Here is a 27,084-nt window from a genome sequence, read left to right as displayed (position 1 = left end):
TCAGTGTATTGCTTGTATATTTATAGGACTCTCCTTTAGCTTAGTCCAAATAAATTAATTCCCCAGAAACAGCTGCGCCTGTCCCCTCAAGGGTCATTGGTGTGAGAAGATGATGGCCATTTTAGCTCGTGTTTCAAACCGTCACCATTCATTGTATAGTCCTGTTTGGGACAAGATGGAAAATGTGCACGTTGTTCAGAAACCAATGATCCGTAAGCAAAGGAGAGGGGAGAGTTAGGATAAATAAAGAAACAAACCTCCGTCTTGTGAGATGCCTCCCATGTGCCCTGCAGTCTTAGTTTGTCACAGGGTCTTCATCCAACATTAGAATAGTCATTATTGATGAAGAAGCCAGTGGCTCAAAGAGACCCAGTTCTTCTATTACAGTAGTGGCCAGAAGGTGACCTGATTCTGCTTATCCTGGTCACTGCTGCACAGCTAACCAGCACAGAGTGGCTCACTTGCTAACTCTTAGACCCTTTTAGGTGAGCATTTCATTTATCTAGTGTTACAGACAGGGAGATGGGCTTTTAGAAGGGAAATAAATGAGTTACTTAAGTCATACCATGCCCCAGAGGCAGGATTTAAATACTGGTGACCAGAATGTCTAGAATTGTCTTTCGGTCATCATTTTGGCTTTTCTCCTGTGTCCCAGTTAAAGGAGGCCTCGTTCTTTGTTTCGATTTTGCTTGTTTGTTTGTTTGTTTGTTTGTTTGTTTGATATTGCTAACCTTCCACCTTTAATAGCTCTAGAATAGTATTTGTTGGGCTTATTCAAGCTGTCACATACCCAGGCTGGTTCAGCACTGAATGGATGAGATGACAGCTCAGGTCAGGGACGCGACTGACTGCTCTGTCTTTGGAGCCCTAATTCATTCACAAACATGTGAAGCCTCACTTCCTAGGTTCAGTCCTAGGGACTGAGCTAACAAGGAAGGTTTTATAGCCCAGTGGAAGTTGCATGATCTTACCTGAGTATCTACGTGGGACCTAGCAAGGCACCCGGGCAGGGCACAGAGCTTAAGAGATCACACTCAGATAGCCCAAGGGAGTGCACTCAAAAGCAGGGTGGTCTGAGCTAAGGTTAAATGGGCTGAAGTTTCCAGACATGCCAGGACATAGAGGCATTCAGACAGCAGACAGGATGTACCCAAGATAAAGTACCAAGTGTGGCTAGCTGGAGCTTCTGCTCACAGTTCTGAGTGCCTGGGACACAGCCACGTGAGGGACAGCTGCTGATGGGGCTGATCCATACAGGCCCTCATCCTCCTCAGGCTCAGTCTGGGTAGCTGTGAAAGAGTGTGAGGAAAGGGGCCTGCAGAAGGGAAGCCCAGGACGGAGGGAGGGGTGAGCACAGAGTTACTTAGGAATAATCAGCTCTGTTGATCAGGGTGACGCTCCAGTTTTGGGAAACATTGTGAGGCAGTGATACACTCTGGTAAGTCTGCCTATTAAATATTAGGATAGATTGTTACTACTTCATTGCTGCCTCTGGTCTCCATGCTTTACCAGGGAGCCTATTCAAATGTTACGATGTTCAGTTACTAGAATGTGCTTGCCATGAGCCGCATTACTTCTCTATGACTTCTGTGACTCAGAATGCTGGCTGTTCTAATTTAATATCGGTGTCGGGGGTGGGGTGGGGGGACTTACAGTTTCAGAAGGTGAGTCCATGAACATCATGGCAGGGAGCCTGCTTTATCTTTAGTGGTCTCCAGGCATGTAGCCACTGCTAGCTGCTCTGACCCTTCTTAGGTATTTGAGCATTTAGAGAACCATCCCATGCTAGGGCCATTAGTATAAATGACAGATACGTGTGTGTGTGTGTGTGTGTGTGTGTGTGTGTGTGTGTGTGTGTGTGTGTGTAGAGCATGTCTGTTGGGAAGCTGCTCTTGAGTAGGTGAGTTCAGTGGCCCCAAGGACCAGGTCCAGGGAAGTCCCCATGAGGAGAGGATTGGGGAAGGAGAAAGAAAGGACACGCTTGTGCAGAGAGGAAAGAGGAGAGTCTCAGGATGCTTTTAAAAGCCATATGTATCTGTGAGGTACAATGTAATATGTTATTAATGTATGGATTAAGTCAAGCTTACTGACCTCTAGTATACAGTTCAGGAGTAGCACAGATATGTCCATCCGTGGGCTGAGTTTCCATCATCAGACATGTCTCTCATTCTGCTTTGAAGTTAGCTCCTCTCTGTCTGTCACGGCGGTTCCTGACCTGACGTCTGCTGATGGAGTGTTGGCTTCTCCCAAGTTTTCTGTTAGTGGGACCAGACATTTAGTACTCCGTATCTGCCTTCTTTCTGAGGACGGAGCGATCCCTACCGTCCATTCCTTTGTTATTTGCATCGGTCTTTTTCTTCCCTGAGTGGGGTTTCCCACATAACAGTCTGTGTGTCTGTTTTCCAGCTGATGGACAGCTGGGTTATTTTGGGTTTGGAGCTCTGATGAGTAAGGCTGCTGTGAGCATTTCTGTGTCCATCTCTTGTGGAAACTGTGTGTTTTAGTTCCGCAAACCTGGAAAGAGATCTACTAAAACAAATAAACGTGTTCTCTGCTTTAGAAAGAGCCGCTAAATTATTTTTTCAGAGAGCTTGTTACATCCTGAATTTTCTACAATTGTATTTTCAGAGTTTTATTTAACAATTCTAGTAGCAGTGTCATAGATGCCATTAAGGATTTCTTGTACTTTTTTTAAAAAAAAATATGCTGACAATTTCTTATATGCCTACATGTGCTCACATGATATGTTTCCCTGTTAACAAAGTGTGAAATGTCCATCCTATTGCTTCTTCCTTACTGTGGCTATTGGACAGTGAGATTTTTAGAGCAATCATGAGTTTACATGAAGAAATACAAGGAAGCCATCCTTGTCTGTTGGTCTGCTCTGATTGGTTCCTGGAGACTTCTTATTTGCTGAAGTCTGTGGCTGTGCAAGACCCTCTTAAAAACAGACATTGTATTTTCATAGAAGCTGTAGACATCTCCCATATACTTTTTAATCACCGCTTGCCGATTCAGAATATTGGGACAGTTAGATGCTGTGTGAATAGTTAGTACATTACCTTCTTCAAGACCGATAACAGAAAGCTCTCTGTAAGTTCAGTTAAGATGAAAATGACCCGAACCCCCCACATTTATTTTCCAAGAACTGTTGTTGGTTAAATCCAAAGACAGAAATCAATGACTACAGAGGGCTGGCTGTACTTAATGTCTCACAGATTCAAGAAATGCATCCCTCTTAAGGGAGGCTTTCTTTCCTGGGCTATTTGCATGCTGTAGCATGTGTGGAGAGCTCTGTCCCCTGCTTCCCTGGTTCATTGATCTTTGATTTCATCTTTGCATGTACCCCTTACTTACCTGTGTGTGTCAGTTCACACTCTTTAAAAAGCCACCAGTGAATTCGCTAGGTTGCTCCCATCCCCCCCACCTCCACCCCCAAATCCCCCATCCCCCCAGACTTCATTCAGGTCATTGCCTCAGCCTTTTTGGATCTCATGCATCCAGCCCCAATTGACATAGATAGTGGGAGTCAAAAGACAACTGCCAGTCACACCGCTGGTCTGAGTGAACTGAGCAGTTCTGGAGTTTTAGAGAATACAAATTCTTAATGGTGGGTCTGACACTGAGTAGTTCTCAGATTCTTGCTTTACACGTTGCTTGTGTACACTTTGAGTTTGCTTGATGGATGGCTATGAAATCACTTGAAACTGTACTTTAGCAAACCCTGTCATTACGCTCTGCCTATGAACAAGAGAGAAATTGTAGTTTTGGATTACCAGAGTCTAGAGTAGCCCACATCTTACTTTAGTTTCCCATGGACCTTCAGCACTTCCGCTAATAAAAATAGTAGAACAAAAATGTAGACTGTACTTTCGTGGCTAGGTTGCCTTATGATACTAATGCCTTAAATATTCATAGAATATTTTTATTTTTACGCTGAAGTAGACACAATTATAAGCTTTTTAGAGCTCTGTGGAAACTAGGGACCAACTGTAATGTACGAGAGTACGAAAATGGCATGTGGGAAGTCTGGTACCCAAGGTGCGCTGCCTGACTGTGAAATGGGCACATGACCTCTGGGCCTTTAGCTCCTCAGTGAAAGTGGCTGTGAAATGGGCACATGACCTCTGGGCCTTTAGCTCCTCAGGGAAAGTGTCCCAGTTGTGCACATAACCATATGGTCTCGAAAACTCTGGGGTATACGAGATGGGTTATTTTACTGGGATGGTTTTGATTTCACATGGCTACTCTGAAGATAAACAGACACTGGATTTCTTTCCTTATGTTGCTCATCTCAGCCAAAACTGTGACTCTAATATCACTAAATTATGATGTGATTTAGCTGCTCATTTTTTTTATCTCCAAAAGCAGGAAAGTAGGTAAGAATAATGATAAAGATGAAAAAGAAATTTTGAGCCCAAAACAACCCCCAAACAAAACCAAACAAACAAAAAAACCCCACTGTTGCAAATTAGCATAGTGCAAAACCATTTATTTTATTTTAGGCCACAAGCAACTAAATTGACCTCAAATATCCTGTATATTTAAAGCGCTCTATATAACTCTAAACATATATGATTTTATTGATTTAAACCCCTGGAACCCCATGGGAAAAATAGTGTCATTAAAATCCATGTACCAAAGGCACCGAAGGGAAGCCCAGAAGTCGAGTCTTCATTCCGTTCAATCTAGCACTAAGATCTACTCCCTGCTATCGCAATGCTTCACTGAGCAATCAAACGGAAGTAGACAGTTTGGAAAAGTTTGCAGGTGACAGTCGTGGGGGTGGGGGGTTACTCCTAGTTGTTATTAAAGTAGATATTTTCAGGCTTTCCCTGCAGTTTTTGAAGCCATTTAAATCTAGGTCACAATGCACAGGCTTGCTAATAAACTCTGTATACAGCATTCAGCACGCCTCCGTCCAGAAAGGGACACGTGGAATCGGGCATCTGGCAGAGACCCCAGGGGTGTGCTCCTTAACTGTCATCTGTTACAATCGCAGGCAATTCCTTCGGTACTTATTATTTTTCTACCCATGAATGGAAAGTGCCTCTTAGTAAAGAAGATGTCTGTGCAGCCAGATCTCCTCTGCTTCTTGCTGCTTCTCACTTTCAAACAAAAATGCAGCCCTTTGCTACTGTGGCATCTGACAAAGGCAGATGTGGGAGGAAGAGAGAGTTAACGTTTCCAGCACTGAGTCTTCTTGTGAGCTGCCAGATGTCTGGATAAACATTGCTTTCATGATTCATCCAGCTATCTCCAAACACAGTGAAAGAAGTCTCACATGGAGTAGATGTGGGAAGCCACTTCCCTCAGGGAGCCTCAGTTGCTCACCAGTTTTAAAAATGCAGCATGTTGGTTAAGACCAGCCACATGCCCAGTCAAAGCTTTGTTTTTCTTTTCTTTTTTCTTTCCTAAAAATGATCTCTCCCAATGTCTGGTCTGTCCTGCAGCTATAACATGTACAGGAACACTCTCGACTGAGGCCAGGTCAGTGTTGCATTTGGGGCACAGAGAGAGCTGCAGCAAATACAGCGTTTTCTTCCTTTGTAAAAACTGAGTTCTCAAAGAAGCTCCCTTCCCTTTGAGGAGTCCTGCTGTGGTGTTTTAGCAGCTCCTTCCTGCCGCACTCAGTCCCAGGAGATAAGCTTGGTGTGTGCTACCAGGGATGCTGCACTGAAGCCATGTGAATCCCAGGGTGATAGATTTTCAGGTCCCCTGAGCGCACAGAGCAAAGCCAACCACTTGTTGATTTTGTTATTTCCTCAAACCAGTGCAAAGCCTGCTACAGTGCTCAGTTCGAGCAGGACCTCCAGCCCATATTTCCCCCTAGAGTTTTATGAAGTGCAGTGCCCTGTGTTACTCAATGAACACTGGTTTCATCTCAGTGCTCTTTGAAATCCTGCTTATTGGTCAACAGGATGTTTAGTCTATTATGTCCATTTTTTTTCCCAGAAATCCCAACGCAGACATCACTCCTATCTTTTCTGAGTCTTGAATTGAAAGCTTCAAGGACTCTATGGCCTAGAAGTGAAATAAAAGGTAACTGTATTTTGCAATGTTTTATTAAACTCATGTATAAATTCACCCATAAGTAAATACATTCTTCTATGTGCTGAATCTTTGTATCTTTATTTTTTTTAGTTTCATTTATTTTCCCTTTCTTTTTTTCTCCTCCTTCCTTCCTGCCCTTCTGTTTGTTTCCTTCATTCTATTATTTATTCAGTACTATGTGTGTGGAGTCCTTTCAGGGCCCAATGTTTGGGACACACATACCTTAACCCTCCCTCTTGCAGTCTCGTTGTCATGGGAGGAACTGGAGGAAAACACCTGAAAATGTCACCACCATTTCTGTCCAGAGGCTGCTGGTGCTGGTCTGACCAATGCCAACAGTGGACTCAAGTACCTTCTTCCTCCATCATCCCGGTTGGCCCTAAAATGAATGCCCTTGTCCTCTCTGTGTACCGACTCGGCTGTTTGCTTACAGTTACCTGAACTTTTATGAATACTTTATGCTTGTATTTATTCTTCACACTTAGGACTGTTAGAACAGAATTACTCATGGGGTCAGCACAGCAGCAATGGTACCACTCCTCAGTCAGTACAAACATTTCCCCTAGACCTGAGACCTGACATGGCAGTTTCAAGAGGAACATTTTTTCGATTCCTGTCCTGTGTCGCAGTAAACATACGGATACACCAAAGTACTAGATAAATTCACCTTCCGTCCATATATTCAAGGTCTGTGTGTGACATGAATGCATTTCACATTTAGACACAGCCTGGATGTGTGCAGTTGACGCTCTACTGTGCTGCAGGATGCAGTTGGTAGCACTTTGCCCACAGTTCTGCAAGGACTGACTGAGTTGGCATATACAAAACATGCCGTGCCAGCACAAAGTGCACACCTATGAGAGGAAGCCCTCAGCGATCATGGTATAAGCAATAGTGTTATGATGGTGTGCTTGTAATAGGACAAATACTATCACTCTAAATGCTGATGAGAGCCTGACGGTAGGAGGGAATTCCAAAGGCTATAAGTTCAGTAATATCAGTGTTCGTTCATTAAATAATTGCCTCCTCTTTGATCTCAGAATTTCATTCCTGAAAGCAATGGCTCTGATTGGCAGTTGGAGTGAATAGTTATACATTCCTAAATCCTTCTGTTCTCACCGTTACTATCTAAATACAAGTACATAGTCTTGAGTTTTTATAAGCTTGAAAGTAATTAAATATGCAAAAGTATTTGTTCTCTTTTTTTAGATAATGTTTCTTCTTATTCTTAAATATGAAATGTTTAAAAAGCTTATCACCTTCATTACATGTACTTTTCTCAAACTTTAGGGAGCAAAGCAACCTGAAATTGAACAGCACACACTCCCTGCACATAGATTAAACGCAGCTTACTTAAATTTTGCCTTTCTCGGCTCTGTCCTTTGAAGTGAAAACGCAGTTAAATCCATCATGTTAGAGAATTTCCTGAGCAGTCATTTCATAGGATTTGCTTTGTGTGCAGTTGAAATGAATGACATTGCCTCGCAGACAAATACTGTATAGAGCTGGGGTGCAGCTCAGGAGTAGAAATTTGTGATCAGCATGCACAAGCGTGCAACACACACACACACACACACATACACACACACACACAGAGTGGGGGCAAGACTTTTAAAGAAAATAAAGTATAAATATACAATCCACTATGAGTCTCATAAATTAGCAAGGGACCGGTCTGAACCTTGCTGGCACTGCCCGTCCTCCACTGTCTGTCTCAGTGCCAGCTTTGGATGTGCACAGTACAGATGAGAACTGAGCTGAAACTGCTTCATGGGGGCTGAGCGAATGAGCAGCCATTTGCTAACATCCGGAGGGCGTGATGACTTTCAGATTTGGTTACTGTTCCTGTGAAACAGAACCGTAAAGGAATGGGAAGATGTGCGCGTTCTAATGCAGTTCTGTCTGATGCTTGAGATGCCGATGGCTGGAATCTTGCTTTCCTCTTGCAAGCCTCCTGCTGTTTCCCTCCCACCCCTCTTCCCTGTGTGCCTGCTCCATCCTTCTGAACCTTGTTGCAAGAATCCTGATGCCCCAGGGCTCCTGTGGTCTGGACCTCTGGAGAAGGAGCTGACTGAGAGTCCTACGCAAGAGTGGCAGTGTTGATGGCCCTTTTCCGCCATCGCTGCTGCTCTGGCCTCTACTCTGGCGGACCTGCCAAGCCTGTGCCTGGAGAAGGGTTCCCAGGCCTTGTGGGGGTCCCTGGTGGTGCCTCTCAGCCCATGCTCTCTGAGGTAGCTTCATTGGTGCCCTTTGCTTCATCTTTTCTCAGCTAATTCTGGAGGAGAGCATTCGGCCTCTACTCACGTCAGTATTTTCTGGCAGATAGCAGTATTCTGGTTGAAGTTTTACACACACGCGCACGCGCACACACACACACACACACCCCTGCATTTTACAAGGAAGGACCGTGCTTTGGCATGTGCTGTATGTTCTGTTCGAAAAGAAGACTTACCAACCTTAAGGGATATAGCATTACATCCTGTGTTCGAAATCTATCCCTGGACTTGCAAAGTGTCTTGTAAGCAGTGGTCATGATTTTTAACGTTTATTTACACGTTTTACCTCACTGCTGTTCACACGTCGTCCAGGAATGGAGGGGGCATGTGAAGAGAATTCCGAGTGCTTTTGAGAGCACTCCGAGAATAAGGCAAGAGTCTTGTGACAACCTCAGTTTCTTCACAACCCGGAATTGTTCTTGGAATGCTGTTTTGTGCTCTGCCTGCTGTGGTTGACAGGAGTGAGTTTACTTCATATTTCTTCCTATTGCTTGCTGCTGTTGTCAAACTCAGTGTTTAAATGAGTCTTTATACGCTTCTAAGGAAAAATGGTTTGGGCTTGTGTGGTTTGTGTTTGTGATTGCGTAAACTCATGACCTCTCTTAACCCACAGAGTATAAATTGTCTGGGGCTTTGAATAACGTTGGCTACTACATGAGGCTTTAGTCCGCCTCATTTAGTGCCTCCATTCTCCCAGATCCATTGCCCATACAGTGCTGACACAATACATGGTTCTATGAGATAGGTTATGGTTTCTCCTATGAGTCAGCAAGTTAGAAAAACACAAGTTCTTCTCAACAGTTGGAGAAAAGCAAAGTAAAAGTTTCTGAAAACCGAAATGTTGGGTGCTGTTCTGTGGATAGTGAAGACAGTTCCCACTGTATCTAATGTACACTGTCTGGACAATATGGTTTCCCTACTAAATACCCCAAAGGCTCTTGTGTCAAAGGCCCAATCTCTGGCTGATGGTGCTGTTTAGGGAAGACCAGATCGTGAGCTGCAAGCTTCACCAGAGGATTCATCACCAGTGGCTCCGTCCTCTGTCCACATCCGTTATCACAAAGTGGAACCTAGTGGGGTAGACAGATAGGCTGTTGGTTAAAAGTACACACAGCTTTCCCAGGGGCCCCAAGTTTGATTCCTAGCACCCATGTCAGGTGTCCCAAAACTACATATAATTCCAGTTCCAGGATCTGACATCCTTTTCTGGCCTCTGCAGGACCCTATACATATGTAGCTCCCACTAAAAACCAAACACACATTGTCATGAATTTTGAAAGAAAATTCCTAAAAGAGGAAGAAAAAAAAACTAGCAGAGCCTAGATGGAGGAAGCGGGTCACTGGGGTGAGTGCCTTTGATGGACCTGCCTTTTCCATAGTCTTTTCTTACCTCTTTGCTGGTTGTTAAGAGGTGGTCTGATCTTTCTCTTTCCTGTTGCTCCACTGTGGTATTTTGCCTTGCCACAGGCCTGAGGTCAGTTGGCCTGCTGAGCAAGGATGGAAACCTTTAACACTGAACAAAACCAAACCTTTATCATCTGAGTTGTTGTTATGGGGTGTTTTATCACAGTGAGGAAAGGCCACAGGGGCCTCTAATGTCACCTCTCCCTCTTGATCGATCTTAGTGGCTTTCATCAGTCTGAAATGTACCACCAATGCAAGCTAAGTATGGATACAGTGTGATATGGAGTAACATGAAGTTCTTTAAACGTCGCCAACGATAAGGATTTGAATCGTTTTCTCTGAGTGTACTAATTATGTTTAATTTCTAGAATCCAATCTTATATCATTCCAAACTGAATTTTGAAATTGGCATCTTATTATCATGGTACCCTTTGGTTATAGGGAGTTATATTTTAATAACCCAAGTAGATGCCTGAAATGGTAGATGGAAGGGAACCCTGAATTTACTGTTTTGTCTTGTGCATATATTCCTGTGGTAAAGGTTTAACTTATCAAATAGTTACAACAGGAGAGTAATGACAGTAAGTAATAATAAAGTAAGGAAAGCTACAACAGTGTTGCTGTGCATGTTTTTTATTTCAAGACCATTATTAAGTAGATAACGGTTTGCTTGAAGATAAGCACTGAACTGCCAGGCAGCCGCAATGTCTGAGATCACCCTGGTTAAAGGAGTCCATTGATTTAGTTAGTTAGTTTTTGTAATGGTTGATTACTTGGCACTGAAATAATGGAAAATGAAGACCAAGGCTGTGTGGTAGAAGACAGTCACCTGAAGGTATGGTTTATTTTCCTGACCTTTTTTGAGATGTTTATAGAATGGTAGGCCTTTTAAATGTCAGTGTAATAAAGCCATGGTGTGTTACATTTTTTTCAACATAGTCTGTAATGTAGGCTTGACTAGCCATCTACAGAGGGTGCTTAGGTTCTTCTGGTTATATAGGGTTCCCTTTAAAAAAAAAAAAAACAGAGCTTTTGCTTTTCTCCAGGTATATGTACTCTAATGTATACTTCTGTCTTCCTTCTTGCTTATATTATTGACATAAGTCTTTGATTTATAGCTTTTGCTTTTCTCCAGGTATATGTACTCTAATGTATACTTCTGTCTTCCTTCTTGCTTATATTATTGACATAAGTCTTTGATTTATAGGGCACATGCCAGTCATAAGCGATGAACTTACGTCTTCTGGCAGAATGCTATTTGCCACCTGTTTACGTGCTTAGCGGAGTCTCTTTTCAGGGAGCACTGTTCTTAGCAGTGACCTGACTTGTTTGCTCAGTTCATTAGAATTGGAAAACTGCCATTTCTTCTCACTGTTGCCAAGGCCACCAAGCCTGGTGTCTTCATTGTCCCTCTGTCCTCTGCCCACCGCAGAGTACCTCTGGTCTCAGACTGCTGTAGTTCCTTTAGAGTCCATCACTAGATGGATGAACATCACTAGAGTACTGCTCTGGTAGGGGTTGATTGGGTTAAATTCATGGTACATAAGGTCAAAATGAGGTCTAGATTTTTTCTCCTCAGTAGCTCGTCCAATTTATGTGTACTCTAGGAAGATAATTGCACCCACTGAGAGACACCTTGGCCTTCCCTCACTGTGAGATCGATGATGTGTAATATTCCACAGACTTGTTTTGATAAACGATTGAGTCTCGGCTGATACTCACTGTTGATCTGATGACACTTACCATCATTCTTAGCCTTTCAGTCCTGGGATCATTGTCGCTGACTGCTTTCTGCTCAGAACTATGTTGTTTTATGCCCCTGACGTCTTGAACTGTTTAAGGCGTAGAGGACCATATTTAACACTGACTGAGGAAACTGGGTTTGTTTTATGACTCCAGAAGGTTCTATATTGTCTTACGCTGTGCTCATGTTGCTCATATCCTAAGTTAGCACTCAGCACAGGCTGTCGACACAGTGAGCAACAGGGGCTTGAAAACCTGTGCGTCTAGCCTGGTGGTGGTTGGTGGTGGTGGTGGTGTTGGCGGTAGCACTCACAGCTTTGGGACTGTAGCCTCCTTCCAGCACAGTCAAAAGAATGTGGTGGCGATGCCTTTTTCTTTGTTTGTTCTTTGCATGGGTACTCTTCACTAACTTAAACAGTTGTGAAAGTGACAGGTGCACCAAGTCACACATTAGAAGCACCACCTCCTGTCCCATGCTGCGCAGAGAGAGAGAGGCTTCATGCTTAGCTCGGGAGGCTCTACTTAACAGAGATGTGCCCAGCACCCACAGCAACTTGGCCCTCAGCTTTAAGAATCCCATAGCCAATCAGCCAGAGTCCTTATCCTGTGCTGTAACTTCGCATTGAATGGGCCCACGTTTTGCATGTTATTTCCGAGAGAAGTTACCTGGGTGAGCTAGGGAAAGGTGGCCCCCTTGTTGCGCCTTCTGAGTACTTCTCTGTGTGCTTACGGTCAGGCTGGGGTTGACCTGACCTGGGCTCATGATTGGTACACAGGCATGCACATGCACCTCTCTGGCCCTCCCTTATCCTAACTATCTCTCTTCCAGAGCTGTCTGTGTTTGGGGTCCTGCTGACAGTGCAAAGCTGTCTGACAGCCAGAATGTGGTGTCCATGGAGTAGGTCTCTATGTGACTCTGTGTGACTGACACGACTTGTCCTAGTGTGGCTGTTGGCTGACAGAGGCAGTGCTAATGCAGGCCTGAATCTTTTTCAGGTCTATGCTCGGAGTCATCAAAGCCTTTGTCTCCAGTTTTGTTTTCTACTCCTTACTTTTGAATATTTACACACACACACACACACACACACACACACACACACACACACACACATCTCTTACTGTTGTGAATTCTACATGGTTAACATGGTCTTAAAATTTCATCTTAAGACATCTACCAAATAATCCATTTAAGAAACTACTCCTGTGAATGAGATTGTATTGAGTACCAGGCCCCTCCGTATGGTGGGAAGGACCACAGGCATTCTCTTGCTGTTTCTGGTATGATGTTTTATGATTGTAAGACCCACAGTGAGTTGGCCTTTTTTGAAGGTCACGTCTTCAAAGATCTTACCTTCCACAGCATGCTACACCCAGGCAGATCTGCTTAGTAAGCCGCCTCCTCTTTCTTCTTTTCTTAAAAATTATTGTGGGCAGGAATAATTCTGTGCCAAGAGCAAATTCACCTGCAGCCTGAACTACTGCTCATGTAGCAAGCAGATGGCAAAAGCACTTAGCTCTTCTCTAAGCAGCTCATTTAAGGATATTCGTAGTGTGGTCAGCACAGAGAAACCTGAGTCAGTGGCCTCTTCCCAAGGTTGCTTGGTCTTGTGTGTGTGTGTGTGTGTGTGTGTGTGTGTGTGTGTGTATGTGTGTGTTTGTTTTTGTGTTTGTGTGTGTGTGTGTTGTCCATTTCTAATGAGGCAGAAAGTATCAACTTTAGGATTTTCCCCTTTCTTTGCTATTGTTGCTTCAGAAACCTTGACAAATGATTCTAAATTATTGAAATAAACTATAGCAATAAATGCTGTTTACCCTGTGAAGTACACAGTTAGGAATGGGAAATTTATTTCATTTGAGGAAAGAGCTCACCTAATAGCTCAGTCTGACCTATCCTGCAAATACCCCTGGATCATTTTATTGGCCCATGGCCATCTTACCAGCCAAGGCTGACCTGTTATAGCCCGTGCCAGTCCCTCTACGCCATCTCAGTGCCTTAACCTGACCCGTTATACCCCAGGCCAGTGGCTCCAAGCTGTCTTACTGACTTAGGCATAACACAGCAACTTAACCACGTGAGTGAACGGTGAACATACATACAAGAAATGGATCAATGCATTTACAAATGCAGTATTTTTTACTTCCACCCGCATCTCTATTTTTTAAATTTTTAAACAACTTTTTATTGTTTTTTGTGTGTGAATTTTACATCATGTACTCCAGTCCTACTCAATGCCCCCACTACACTCCACCCACCACCCTCGCAACCTCTCCTCCAATAGAAAGTCTCATTATGGAAGCTGTATTGTGTCAAAGTGTGTGCCTTTTGTCCACATTTTTTTGGATGCAAATGTTCATTATAACGACTTCTTTGTCTGGAATGAGGCCTCTGGCTTCTGCTACTCTATCAATATTGGAACCTCACTGGGACTCCTCTCAGATATCCTGTTGCCCTGTGTCAGGAGGTCCTGTGGTTTTGGATCTCTAGAACTGGCCTCTTTGATGTATTCCAGCTTTCATCAGTAGGGTAGATGTTCGGTGGGCCAATTTAAAAACCTGGACCTAGGGTTAATCAATATTTGAGCTAGTCAGCCTGCCAGCTCTCCCACTCTCATGCCCTTGGGACCAGTTCATTATTCCCCTTCCCCTGACCACCAGGGCCAGCTCTACCCTACTGCCCAGGCAAGGTCCAGGGCCTGCTCTCCTGAGGTTGGTGAGGGTCAGAGGCAGCTTTCTCAGGTCCACCTCTCCCACTGCTAAAAGTGGGGAACAGGAAAGAGAAGAGAGAGGGGAGGAGGGTATCTCTCCCTTGTCACAACACTGCACAGAAAAATGGCAGGGCTAGCTCACCCATCCTTATATCCTCAGGTCCAGATCACCAGCAACTCCTGAAATGGTCACGGTCTGCTCTCGGGAGTACTGCAGCTGGCTGGGGGTGTGGTCAACTCTCCTGCTGTCACACCCCCAGGGCTGGCTCATCCTGGAAACCCTGATAAGGGGCGGAGCCAGCTCCGAACAGCACCTTGGCCCTGTGCAGCAGTCCACAGCAGAACATTTGCATGGTCTTTTGTGATACCAAACCCCTGCTGCTACGGGGCCACAGACACATATGTGGCCCTCAGTGGTAACACAGACCAGGACCCCACCATGGTCCCAAGTGCCGTTGCTGGCTACTCATATCATGTGCTTCCTCACTACCCTCGAGTCTCCAGTGGTGCACTCTTACTTGTGCACACATTCCTCTGTTTCCCTTTCTGTTCCATCTCTGTACCTCTCACTTGCTCTTGCTCTTCTGGTGCCGGAGGCCTCTGAGCATTTAGGGTCAGCTCTGGAGTGGTCTGAGGAGTGCTATGTCCCAGTCATTATGGGAGTAGGCATTGTGGCACCAGGCCATGTCCATCTTAAGCATGATCTGCTCCCCTAGGTCTTTCAACGACAGACCGGTGGTCATCTCTGGCCAACTCCCTGTCTGGCTAACTCCATGGTACTCATGTGGTGGTTGTCATTCCTCACCTGGGCCTGTCAAAGTGACCCTAAATGAGGGTCCTCTGTCTCAGCTCATATCTGTTCAGGGATTGCAGTTACAGACAGGGTTTTAGTATCCAGCCTACTTCCCACCCTGGGAACCCATTTGGGTCTGCACAATACCAGACTGTTAGTCATCTCAGGGAAGCTCCCGGGCTGGGCATTCTTCTGCCAGAATAGTGGGTGTTTCAAGTTCACTCTTTTCAGGAAAGTTAGGCTACTAATCATTCAGTTGTTCGCTGGTCCAAACACTGAATCTAGACATAACCTCTATCTGCCACCTAGTTCACATGTGACACAGTAGCCACACCTGCTGTGCCCCTAAGAAGCAGTAACTACCTCATTTTTATGGTTAGGGATGATCAGTGTTTGGTATGACTAATGGATGATGGTTGGTGATCGTCCTTGTTTTCTGTATTCTGCCTATTTGGGATCAGCCCCAGTCAGAGACAATCAGAGTAGGTGAAGAGTCTTGTTTCCAGTTAGTTAAGACAGTAAGGGCATTCCTCTGGATGAAGTCCACTCATAATAGTGACCACCACATGTGACCAACTTGTGACATTGTTTGGTGCTACATCGGTTGGCAGAGAAAAGCTTGGGTCAGCCTCATTTTGTGGTATTAAACATGTACTACGTAAGGACTCCGCCCAATCAAAGCATGTTGCCTGCGTCCTTCCCTCTCTCGCTTTCAGCTATGGGATTTGGTTCTGCTGTCTGCCAGGAAGCAGTGCTCGGAGTCGAAAGTCAGCTGGTCTGTCTTATGAAATGTGCAGCGGACTACCTTCCCGACTCCTCTGGCCCTACTTCATATCTACCCACTAAGGAAGGAACAGCGAGGGGAGGACCACGGCATCAAGTTCTCCTGTGTACTCCTTGCTTCCACGTGTCTTGTTCAGTGAATTGCACTGATTGCATTTCTGATGAGCGAGTTCTAAAATTGCAACTGTAAATTAATTTGCAACAAAGCACGTGCAGTTTTGGGAAGCTGCAGCAGTAGAGAGGGAGGGCTCCACACACAGCAGCAGCACCCGCAGGGGCCGTTTGTTCCCTGGTTGATTCTTGTGCGCATAGTTTCACAGAGTCCGACCCTTAGTTTCCCTGGACGCCTTTACTAAGACTGTTTTTATTTTGCCCAGTGGGATCCTCTTATCCGGCTGCTTACACGTGGGGAACTAGGACTGGCAGTCAGCTCAATACAAAAAGGCACTCACCTCCTTGCCAGCCAACCTGAGTTCAACCCCCAGAATTCCCAGAATCTCCTCTGACATCCACATATGGATCTGCGCATGCGTGCGCACGGCGTCCCAAACAAACAAGCGAGTGTAATAAAGAGTATTTTTAAGAGTAGAGAACTAAGTGGTTGATCATCCATTCTGGTGCCACACGCACACCCACATGCCAGCTTTTCATGCCAGGATTGCAATTGCCTAGCACAGTATACATCAGTGTGCCTCATGCTGGAAGTACTATACATCTATATATAATCCATTTTTGCAATTTTTTAACGTGTGATCTTTATATCTAAAACCCAAATCTACATCAAAATAAGTTGAAAATAGATAAAGAAAAGCTAATTAATATGCCAGGTCAGTTTCTGATTCTTAGCTGTTCGTCTCATATTTCCGACCGGCCTGGACCTTTACAGCTGGGGTGGGTTTGCATCTTGTTCTAACATTCCTGCCCATAGCGATCTTAGGATCTAAACACCGATTATACTTCAGAGAAGGATGTAGTTCTCAGGGTAGAAATGCTGTATCCTGGTGACTGGCTGCCATTCAAATAACATGAATGGAAACAGGCGCTCTGGCGGCAGGGTGTAAGAGCCTTGGGACAGTTGCACCCTGCTAGGACTGGAGTTTTGTCGGTGGCTGATTACATAACCTGGGGATATCTGTCCACCAGTATGCCTCTCCTTATAAGGGGAAGCAACAGGAAGAGCTAGCCCAAGTGCTAGCCACATCTGTGCACTCAGCTGTCCTGGTGCTCCAGCAGGAGTTAGAGCCCTCAGGCATCTGGACTTTGCCTTCCAGATGAAGCCTAGTAAGGGTGGCCTTCTCTATCAGGAACCTTCACCACTGTTTGGAAATAAATCATTGATTCATTTTTTTTTCTGGAGACCATTAGCCTTTACATAATTTAAATTAAAATATAATTGCATGGTTTCTTCCCATTACCTTCCTCACTCCAATGAGCCCAATGTCTCCTGCTTGCTTTCTCTTAAAGTCATGGATTCTTTTTTCTAATTGCATCTCAAGTGAACACACACACACACACACACACACACACACACACACACACACACACACACAAAGGTATTAAGTAATACCTGCTGAAACATTTAGTATTGCTTGTGTATATGCATATGTATATGTATATGTGTATGTATATGATCTCGAGACTGAGGACTTGGTACTGGATAGCCAGTTGAGGGCTCATTCCTGGGGAATAATGATGCTCTCAGCATTCCTTAATTGCCTGTAGTTCTTTGTCTAGGGGTGAGGCCCAGCGAGATTTCGCTCTTCCACAGTAGCATTTCGATTGGTCCTTTTGGTTCAAGCACCTATATTATTGTTCAGGTATCATGGCTGACACTTCCCTATCATTTCTAGGGGACACAACCTAACAGCAGATTTCCCCTGGCTCTTCCTGTCTTTCTGCTCCACCCCTCCCCCATCCTGTAATGACCTCTGCGTGTCAGGGGCAGGAATTGTATGGTAGGTATGTCCATTGAGACTTGGCTCCTGAGGAGCTCGTCATCTCTGTATTTTGATCAGTTTTTGTTTTCTCTTCTGGTCTCTGTTGCAAAGAGAAGTTTCTTGATGAATGTTTAAGCTACACTCATTGCTGGATATTTAAAATGAAGTTAGAAATATTCTTGGCTTAGTAAAGGGGTGGTTGCGGCTTCTCCTCTAAGATCTATGACCTTATTATTAACCTTGGGTATTTGGCTGGATTTTCTGTACTAAACATGGATCCCTTCCTGTTGAGTGAATCTTGAGTTCAATTAGAGATCTGGTTGTTACCACCGAGATTTGAGTCACCACTGCCCTCTTAGGATTCTCATGCCATGGTGGTTATCCTAGTGGTCCATGGGTGCTACCGTTGGGTCCAGCAGTTGCTTCCCTTCCTTGGCAGGGTTCATACCCACTAGAACTCTGGAAGCTCACCCTCAGGAAGAAGGCTCTAAATCAAGATGGAGCTTGAGTTGTCTGAGTCCTGTGTCCAGAGGATGTGTGTGTTCCGCAGTAGACACCCTCCATGTCACAGTGGCAATGTAGGACAGCAGCAGCAGCCTAGATTGTTTTGAGGGCCCCTTGGATTCCCCTGACTAACATCTTAAACGGGGCTTTCTTATGCCTGGAATCAACTTTGTTAGAGAGTCAATGGTTCTTGGAGGGACCATTATCAGCCCAAGTGGGATAACTTCATTTAAACATGTATATGTACACACATACTTATCTGTAATATATGCAATTAGGGTAAATAAAAATATGATTCTTCATGACTATTTAGATATCCTTATTGTTACTTTCTCCCTTCCTCCTCTCCTGTATTGCTCTCCTTCCTCCCCTTCCCATAATTAAAACCCTCTCTGATTTTCCCATGTTCCCTTTCATATCATTTGCTTATCTTTACCTAGAGGTGCTAACCCTGTCCTCTCACACTTTAATATATCGCCTTTCTAGCTATGTGACTTCTGCATTAGGGACTCAGGCACACTCTAACAAAGTGCTGGATGTGGCTAATATTCTAGAACTGGCAGAAGACTTTATGCATGGATGGAAATGGAGCCCTCAAACTACTGCTCAAGTAAACAAACACATTCTGTATAAAGAGGCAATGTAGGATTCATTCTGCTTTGTTTCCGACAATAGCGACTAAAATTAAAACTCTTTAAGGTGCTTTCAGTAGTTAAAAGTTGAAGCTTAGTCATCTGTTAATGAATTACTGTTAAGAATCAGTGGCGTGACACTGATTGACAAGATGGTCTGTGCCGTAGGAATGGTGAGGGCTGCACCTAGGAAGCGTGCTCTGCAGCCTGCAAAGTGATAGCTGAGTCCATGATCAAGAGTGTGATCTGCTAGTGAAATCGGGATGCTGTGGTGGGAGTCCAACCCCTGACAGCATCATCACAGTTTTCCTTGCTACTGTATCTCTTCTCAGAATATTAACTGATCCACACTTAGTTTGATAGCATATACTTTCTCATTCCCTGGACTCTGTGTGCTGGAGAAAACCAGGGCCAGATCTCCTTAGACGTCTTCGGACACTAGGCTGCTTACACACCGTTCAGCATTATAAAAACTTGACTGCCAGTTTCGTGTCCAGCCCATGGTGCTTTACAGTGGTTTTGTCTAATTAAGCTCATCTAAAAGCATCTGCAAAAACATTTTTTAGGAAAATCATCTGCTCATATTGTGAGGATAAAAATAGAAGACTCAGGTGTTCCTTTAGGGCAGGCTCCGTGGGGCACACGCGTGGTGCTCATTATGTTAGGGAAAAAGAATTATCATTGTTCCCATCATGGTGGTGCTTGGAAGGGGGGATCCCAGTGATCTGATCTGCTTCACCCCAAAACTGTATGTTTTTAATCACAGACTTTACATTAGCCTCAAACTCCAGCCCTCCTTAAAAATAATATAAAATTCATCGTTTTACTCATTTCTAAAAACGCGGTTCCTGGTAGTGCTTTATGTTACTTCAGCTTTCTCCCACCCCTCCTTCACAGGCTGTGGCTGTTAGAGAGCAAGGGTTGATTTACCTGTGCTGTGTAACATCTGCCACAGAGTAGACAGAACAAGTGTCCAAATCGAAGTAACAGGAATTCACTCACACGCTATTTGTATTTTAGTAGTTAATATTTATCTGATGAAAAGTAATGGACAAAACACTCTCTGCCCCTGGCTTTCTTATAATAAGCTCCTTGCTTTTGTTTCTGTCATTGATAATAACATTACTACAATATCGCAAAAGGCCTGATTCCTATTTGAACACTTGAGAGAAACAGCCTGTCCATAACTGTCTCTCCTACTATCCCTGTGAAAACGTAGGTCAGGGGACAAAAGCCATCACTGCATTTCAGAGCTGTCTCTCTGCTCCTGAGATCACGATGTTTTGCAGGGAGGGGAGTCGCCTCCTTATAACCACTGATACTACTCTTCTGTCATTGGCTGACTGCTCAGCTCTGTGGCTGGCGACAGTTAGCAGTGTTTCCAATGCATAGGGGATGGTGTTATTTCTCTGTGAACACAGGGAAGCACATTAGTGCTCTACTCCTCTTTAACCCTAAACTCCACAAACAGCACCCAGTTCTGAGGACCAGAGCCCGCCACAGGCCAGCTAGGTCCTTTGCCAAGATTTGACAGTGTTAGCACTGCACAGCCATGTTCTCCGGCGAGGCCCTGGGGATGAGTCTGACCAAGCTCAGCTTGGAGACAGGGCCCTGGCTCCCATTCATGCCTGCCAAGTGGAGACTGTTTTCAGTTTCTACCTGAAGCTACTTGCCAGTCAGTCAGGGAGACCTTCTCGGGAGCACTAGAGCCAGCAACAGATCCCTTGTCCGTTCCTCTGCGGAACTCAGATTTCTGTGCTTCCTTCTATGTCACCAACCAGATAGAACTGTTTTAAAGCTTGTCATATTGGCCTGGGCTGTCTTGTCTCCTACTCTGCAGACCAGCGTGCAATGTAAATCCTGGTAGCTACCACTTCAGGGCATTTTTCAGGTGAACACGGGAGAGTGGGAACACATAGGATCTCTTAAGAATTCTGCCTTTCCAGAAAGCTCAGCTAAGTGCTTGGGAACGGCCAGATTGACTCCAGTGCTCAAGGAGTCATGCTTCACTTGTCCTAAGAAGTTTGTCGTGGGTAATTCTGTCTGCATCGTGTAGTACATTTCTGAGAGGGAAATGGTGATGGTGGCAGTCACAGTGAGGACCTTGCGATGCAGTCAGGTGACACAGTCAGCAGTGGGTGAGGCTACTTCTAGAATAACACAACAGATGGTTTTGTAGTTTGTTTTTTGAGGCTATATATTAAGGATATAATAAAGAAATCTGTAGAAGTCAACCATAACGACCAATAGCATAATATATCTTTGGAGCCTAGTTATTCCTGAAGGATGATCACACCTTAGGCATTGGCCTGGGTAAGCTACTGAGACCTTCTCTCTAATTAATAAGTTAAAAGACTGTTTTAAAAGTCTGAAATGTGGTTCAATATTAGAAAAATTGCCTAGCATGTGAAAGCCCCTAGGTTTAATCCCAGTATTGGCAAGGAAAGTGCATATGCCAGCAACAGTCATTTCTAATTAAGAATAGCACCCAACCCAGCAGTGTTTGTATTGTTTTCATACAACGAGCACTGTACCACAAACACACCACTATACCGTGCTACCACACCACTATGACTGCAGAGGTATTGGGTCCCCTGCTGACATGATCGTCAACCACTAAACCATCATAACGGTCCACTTTAACCATGCTGCCCGCTACTGTGAATGGTTATTCTTTCTTCCTAAGCTCACTGTTTTTCTTTGGGAGAGAAAAGTTGTACTTCCTGTATGTCATTATTGTTACTTATCAGGACCGGGGAGACTTGAACTTACAATTCTCATTCCTGCGTAAGGAGATGAGGCCTGGAGTCAAACATACAGCCATACATTTAACATCAAACTCAAACTGGAGCAGATGAAAGGCTTAGCCTGGGTTTATTGTGAACAGGGAGAACCCATCCCAAGGAGAACGGCGAATGTGTCAAGATGGGCTATGGGGAGCCAGCCTGAGTTGGTGATCAAAGAAAGACTTGGCAAACACTGATTTGGTATAGGCACTGGTGTGGGTAAATGGGGGCCAAAAGCAGCACATAGCCATGAATTTAGAAGGAAATGTGCTTACATCGCTGACAAGGACAATTTCAAATGTACTCTTTGTTATTAGCAGTGCTAATAAGAAAGAAGACAACAGGGTTGGGGATTTAGCTCAGTGGTAGAGCGCTTGCCTAGCAAGCGCAAGGCCCTGGGTTCAGTCCCTAGCTCCGGAAAAAAAAAAAAAGAAGAAGAAAGAAGACGACATAGTAAGGAGTCTGCCCTTTCCAGAGACCCTGCTGTGGGGGAGTATTTGACCTACTCATCAGAGAACACAGGACAGGATTTCTGGGTGCGATTTTAGGCAACCTGGGGTGAATTTCTTCCTGAACTCCCACGTAGGCTCCTGGGTATTGCTTTACTCATATTTACATTTTGAAATCACCTCATAGAAGTTATCAGCCAGAGATGTATGACTCCATAGATGCCTAATGCGTATTTTACAAGGAGTTGTATTTCATGCTAATGGTGTCTGTCCTTACCCTGTTCCCTACCTGTTGCAGAAAAGTGGCACTGCTTTAAATGATGTAACGGATGGTCCCCTGGTGTCGTTTACTGTGGTGACAGGCTGGGCATTGTTTTTGACACCCATGCCTCTCTGTTGGAAACATGCACCTGATCACAGTCCTGTGATTCTCCTGAAATGTGTATTCAAAGGAAGTTTGGATTTTCGCTTCCTGCTCTTTCTCCTGTTTAAATAAATTTTTAATTTAAAACATACAGCAAAAAATTATCTGGGGCCTGGGAACCTGAGAGTAGAGACATCTGTTTTTATGTAAGAGTAAAACGCTGGCTAACAAATACTCAATGTAGAATGCTCACCACATAGTTGGCTAAAATGTTCCATGTTCACAGGGGACCGTGAAGTGAAAATAGATCTCTTTTGCTGTGTTGCCATGGGAAGGCCAACATTTACTGTCATCTTTTATACTAAGCAAAAGTTTCGAGGCAGGGAAGTGGGCACAGCAGTCTCCTGATCCAGAAGAGAGCCATGTTAGGTCCCAAAGCCGTGTGGAAAAGACGCCTGGTGTCTGACACACATGATCCCAGCAGCATCCATTGAGAGCTTGCTCTGTCAAGCCTTGCCCTGAAAGCCAGGTCTCCAACGGGAGAAAGTGACAGAGTTCGTCCCCGTGAGCCGTTTGACAGTGAGATGAACCCAAGACTATGGGAGAAAAACAAAGCTGTTTTATTTTAATTTCTGATAAGGCTGGTGGAACAAGATTGGGATACATGCGTACTGCACTGTAAGGTGTGGTACTCTGAAGAGAGTGGACGGCAGAGCTCTAAGGGCCCTTGCTTCGGGTAGGTCCGCCTGTTGTGTGTGCTGGTTATGTGTGTGGCAGGTGCTGTTCCTGGTGTAAGCACTGTGTTTTGACTGCTTTTTTCTTCTGCTTGTGAGCATCCCCTGCCCCTGTTGTGCCACTGGGATGTGCCCTATTTTTCCTCTGGTCCCCATATTATTTTATGTGTTTTACAAAGCATGGTATTTTCAAAGCCCTCCTGAGGTTAAAGAGAATTGGTCTCATAAGTAAGAGATCTGAATTTTCTTCTTTTCAGTGAGCACTGGGCCTGTTGGAAGTTTACTCCAGGCAGATAAGCCATTCTTCTGCAAGTGACACTCTTTATGAAACTTTGAACCACAGGCAGGGTATGCAGTGTCTCAGGCTGTGAGCCACATTAGCACCCATTCACAGGCTTTGTGTGGGGGAAGATAGACACTATAAATCTCCTGCTGCATGGTGAAAGTTAGCAACGATCTGAAACTTCCTGGTCTAATGTACATTTACATGCAGACAGATGCTTGTTTCTGTTTTGTTTCCTTTCTCTGAAGTTTCAGTTTTCAATGTGTACCAGAGGCTGAAGTCTATATGATAATGTTTTACTCTCATCTACATTACTGGTTGGCAAGCTATGTATGGTCTTTAGGACAAATCCACATCTGCGGTATAGGTAAAATTAACATGCAGATATGATCATTTATTTAGGCCTTAAATGGGGCTGGTTTTATATTTTAATGACCTGAAACATTTAATGTGTTGATGAAAAGTGTTCTTATCCTTGGGCCATAACATACAACTTTTTCAAATCTGAAGCTTTCATAAAATAATTTTGGAATAATTTGTGTTTAAGCTTTTAAAATTCCCAAGGGTGAGTTCTAAGTAGAAGATGGTCAGTGGTTTGAAATAATACTTCATTGATATTGATTTCTTTGTTTTTTATAAAATCAATAATGAATTTACTTATTTATATCAGTAAATATATTGTCTTTTTTATTGGTTATTTTATTTATTTACATTTCAAATGTTATCCCCCTTCCCAGTTTCCCCTCCATAAGCCCCCATCCCCTCCTCCCTCCCTCTACTTCTATGAGGGTGCTCCCCCACCTGCCTCCCACTCCTGCCTCAGTGGCCTAGCGTTCCCCTATCCTGGGTTATCGAGCCTCCACAGGACCAAGGGGCTCCCCTCCCCGTGATGCCAGATAAGGCAATCCTCTGCTACATCTGCAGCTGGAGCCATGGGTACCCATTGTGTACTCTTTGGTTGGTGGTTTAGTCCCTCGGTGCTTTGTGGGTCTGGTTGGTCAATATTGTTGTTCTTCCTATGGGGTTGCAAATTCCTTCAGCTCCTATAGGCCTTGCCCAAACTTCCCCATTGAGGTCTTCGTGCTCAGTCCAATGTTTGACTGTGTACATCTGCATCTGTATTGGTCCAACTCTGGCAGAGCCTCTCAGGGGACAGATATACAGGGCTCCTGTCAGTAAGCACTTCTTGGTATCAGCAATAGTGTCTGATTTTGGTGTCAGCAGATGGGATTGATCCCTAGGTAAGGCAGTCTCTGAATGGCCTTTCCTTCAGTTTCTGCTCCACTCTTTGTCCCTGCATTTTCTTTTGACAGGAGGAATTTTGGATTAATATTTTTGAGGTGGGCGGGTAGCCCCATCCTTCAACTGGAGGCCCTGCCTATCCACTATATATGGTCTCTACAGGTTCTATCTCTCCTTGGTTCGGTATTTGGCTAAAGTCCTCCCTGTTGGGTCCTGGGAATCTCTTGGGTCCCTGGCCTATGAGACTTTCTAGTGGCTATCCCCAGTTCCCCCTCTCCTCCTGCTACATACTTGCTGCCAAATTCCTGACCCTCTGTACTTCACCCTCATCTCCTCCCATATCTGAACTGCTCCTTTTCCCCTTCAACTTCCTCTCTCCTTTTCAGACCCTTCTCTCCTTCTGCTTCCCAGAGACTATTATCTTCCCCTACTGTGGACTATTGTAGCATCATACTTTGGTGAGACCTTTCTTCTTGAGTTTCATATGATCTGTGAATTCTACTATGAGAATTCTGAACTTTATTTTGGCTAATATCCACTTGTCAGTGAGTACATATCATGTGTGCTCTTTTGTGACTGACTGGGTTACCTTACTCAGGATGATTATTTTCTAGTTCCATCCATTTGCCTGTGAATTTCATGAAGTCCTTGTTTTTGATAACTGTGTAGTACTCCATTATGTAAATGTACCACATTTTTGTATCCATTCCTCTGTTGTGGGACATCTGGGTTCTTTCCAGCTTCTGGCTATTATAAATAAGGCTGCTATGAACACAGTGAAGCATGTTTCCTTGTTATATGTTGGACCATCTTTTGGGTATATGTCCAGGAGTGGCATAGCTGGGGCCTCAGGTAGAATTATATCCAATTTCCTGAAGAACTGGTTTCCAGAGTGGTTGTACCAGCTTGCAATCCCACCAACAATGGAAGAGTGTTTCCCTTTCTCCACATCCTTGCCAGTATCTGCTGTCACCTGAGTTCTTGATCTTAGCTACTCTGACTGGTGTGAGGTAGAATCTCAGGATTGTTTTGATTTTCATTTCCCTAATGACTAAGGATGTGAACATTTCTTTAAATGATTCCCAGCCATTTGAGATTCCTCAGTTGAGAATTCTCTGTTTAGCTCTGTATCCCATTTTTAATAGGGTTATTTGATTCTTTGGAGTCTAACTTCTTGAATTCTTTGTATATTTTGGATTTTAGCCCTCTATCGGGTGTAGGATTCGTAAAGATCTTTTCCCAATCTGTTGGTTACCACTTTGAACTATTGACAGTGTCCTTTGCCTGACAGAAGCTTTTCAGTTTTATGAGGTTCCATTTGTCAGTTCTTGGTCTTAGAGCATAAGCCATTGGTGTTCTATTGAGGAAAATTTCCCTGGTGCTAATGTGTTTGAAGTTCTTGCCCACTTTCTCTTCTATTAGATTCATCATACCTGGTTTTATGTGGAGGTCCTTGACCCACTTGCACTTGAGCTTTGTTCAGGGAGATAAGAATGTGCTGGAGAGGTGGCTCAGTAGTTAAGAACACTGACTGCTCTTCCAGAGGTCCTGAGTTCAAATCCCAGCAGCCACATGGTGGCTCACAATCATCTGTAATGAGATCTGATGCCCTCTTCTGGTATATCTGAAGACAACTACAGTGTACTTATACATAAAATAAATAAATAAGTAAATCTTTAAAAGGGGGGAGGGTGTCAATTTGCACTCTTCTACTTGCCGGCCTCCAGTTGAACCAGCACCATTTGTTGAAAATGCTGTCTTTTGTCCACTAGAGGGTTTAGGCTCCTTTGTCAAAGATCACGTGACCATAGGTGTGTGGGTTCATTTCTGGGTCTTCAATCCTATTCCATTGATCTACCTGTCTGCCTCTGTACCAATACCATGTGGTTTTTATCACTATTGTTCTATAGTATAGCTTGAGGTCAGGGGTGCTGATTGCCCCAGAAGTTCTCTTATTGTTGAGAATGGTTTTTGATATCCTGGGGTTTTTGTTATTCTAGATAAATTTGAGAATTTTTCTAACTCTGAAGAATTGAGTTGGAATTTTGATGGGGATTGCATTGAATCTGTAGATGGTTTTGGGCAAGATGGCCATTTTATACTATGTTAATCCTACCATCCATGAGCATGGGAGATCTTTCCATCCTCTGAGGTCTTCTTTGGTTTCATTGTTCAAACACCTAACGTTCTTGTCATACAGATCTTTCATTTCAGTGGTTTGCATCACACCAAGATGTTTCATATTATTTGTGACTATTGGGAAGGGTGTCCTTTCTCTAATTTCTTTCTTAGCTAGTTTATCCTTTGAGTAGAGGAAAGCTACTGATTTGTTTAATTCTTATCCAGTCACTTTGCTGAAGTTGTTTATCAGCTGTAGGAGTTCTCTCATGAATTT

At 44.1% G+C, this 27,084-nt stretch overlaps 1 protein-coding gene and 1 pseudogene across 1 annotated transcript in view; one reads left to right on the top strand and one right to left on the bottom strand.

Annotated features, from left to right (window-relative positions):
• Fam110b (family with sequence similarity 110 member B) overlaps positions 1-27,084 on the top strand; it is a 134,214-nt gene that overhangs the window by 27,163 nt on the left and 79,967 nt on the right. The gene's annotated exons all lie outside the window — the stretch shown is intronic.
• On the bottom strand, positions 15,208-15,332 carry LOC116890572 (annotated as a pseudogene).

This window comes from Rattus rattus, chromosome 1 (genome assembly GCF_011064425.1).
Source record: "Rattus rattus isolate New Zealand chromosome 1, Rrattus_CSIRO_v1, whole genome shotgun sequence".
In the NCBI taxonomy this organism is placed as follows: domain Eukaryota; kingdom Metazoa; phylum Chordata; class Mammalia; order Rodentia; family Muridae; genus Rattus; species Rattus rattus.
Note: the sequence above shows the minus strand (reverse complement) of the source record. Positions and strands in the feature narration are given on the sequence as shown.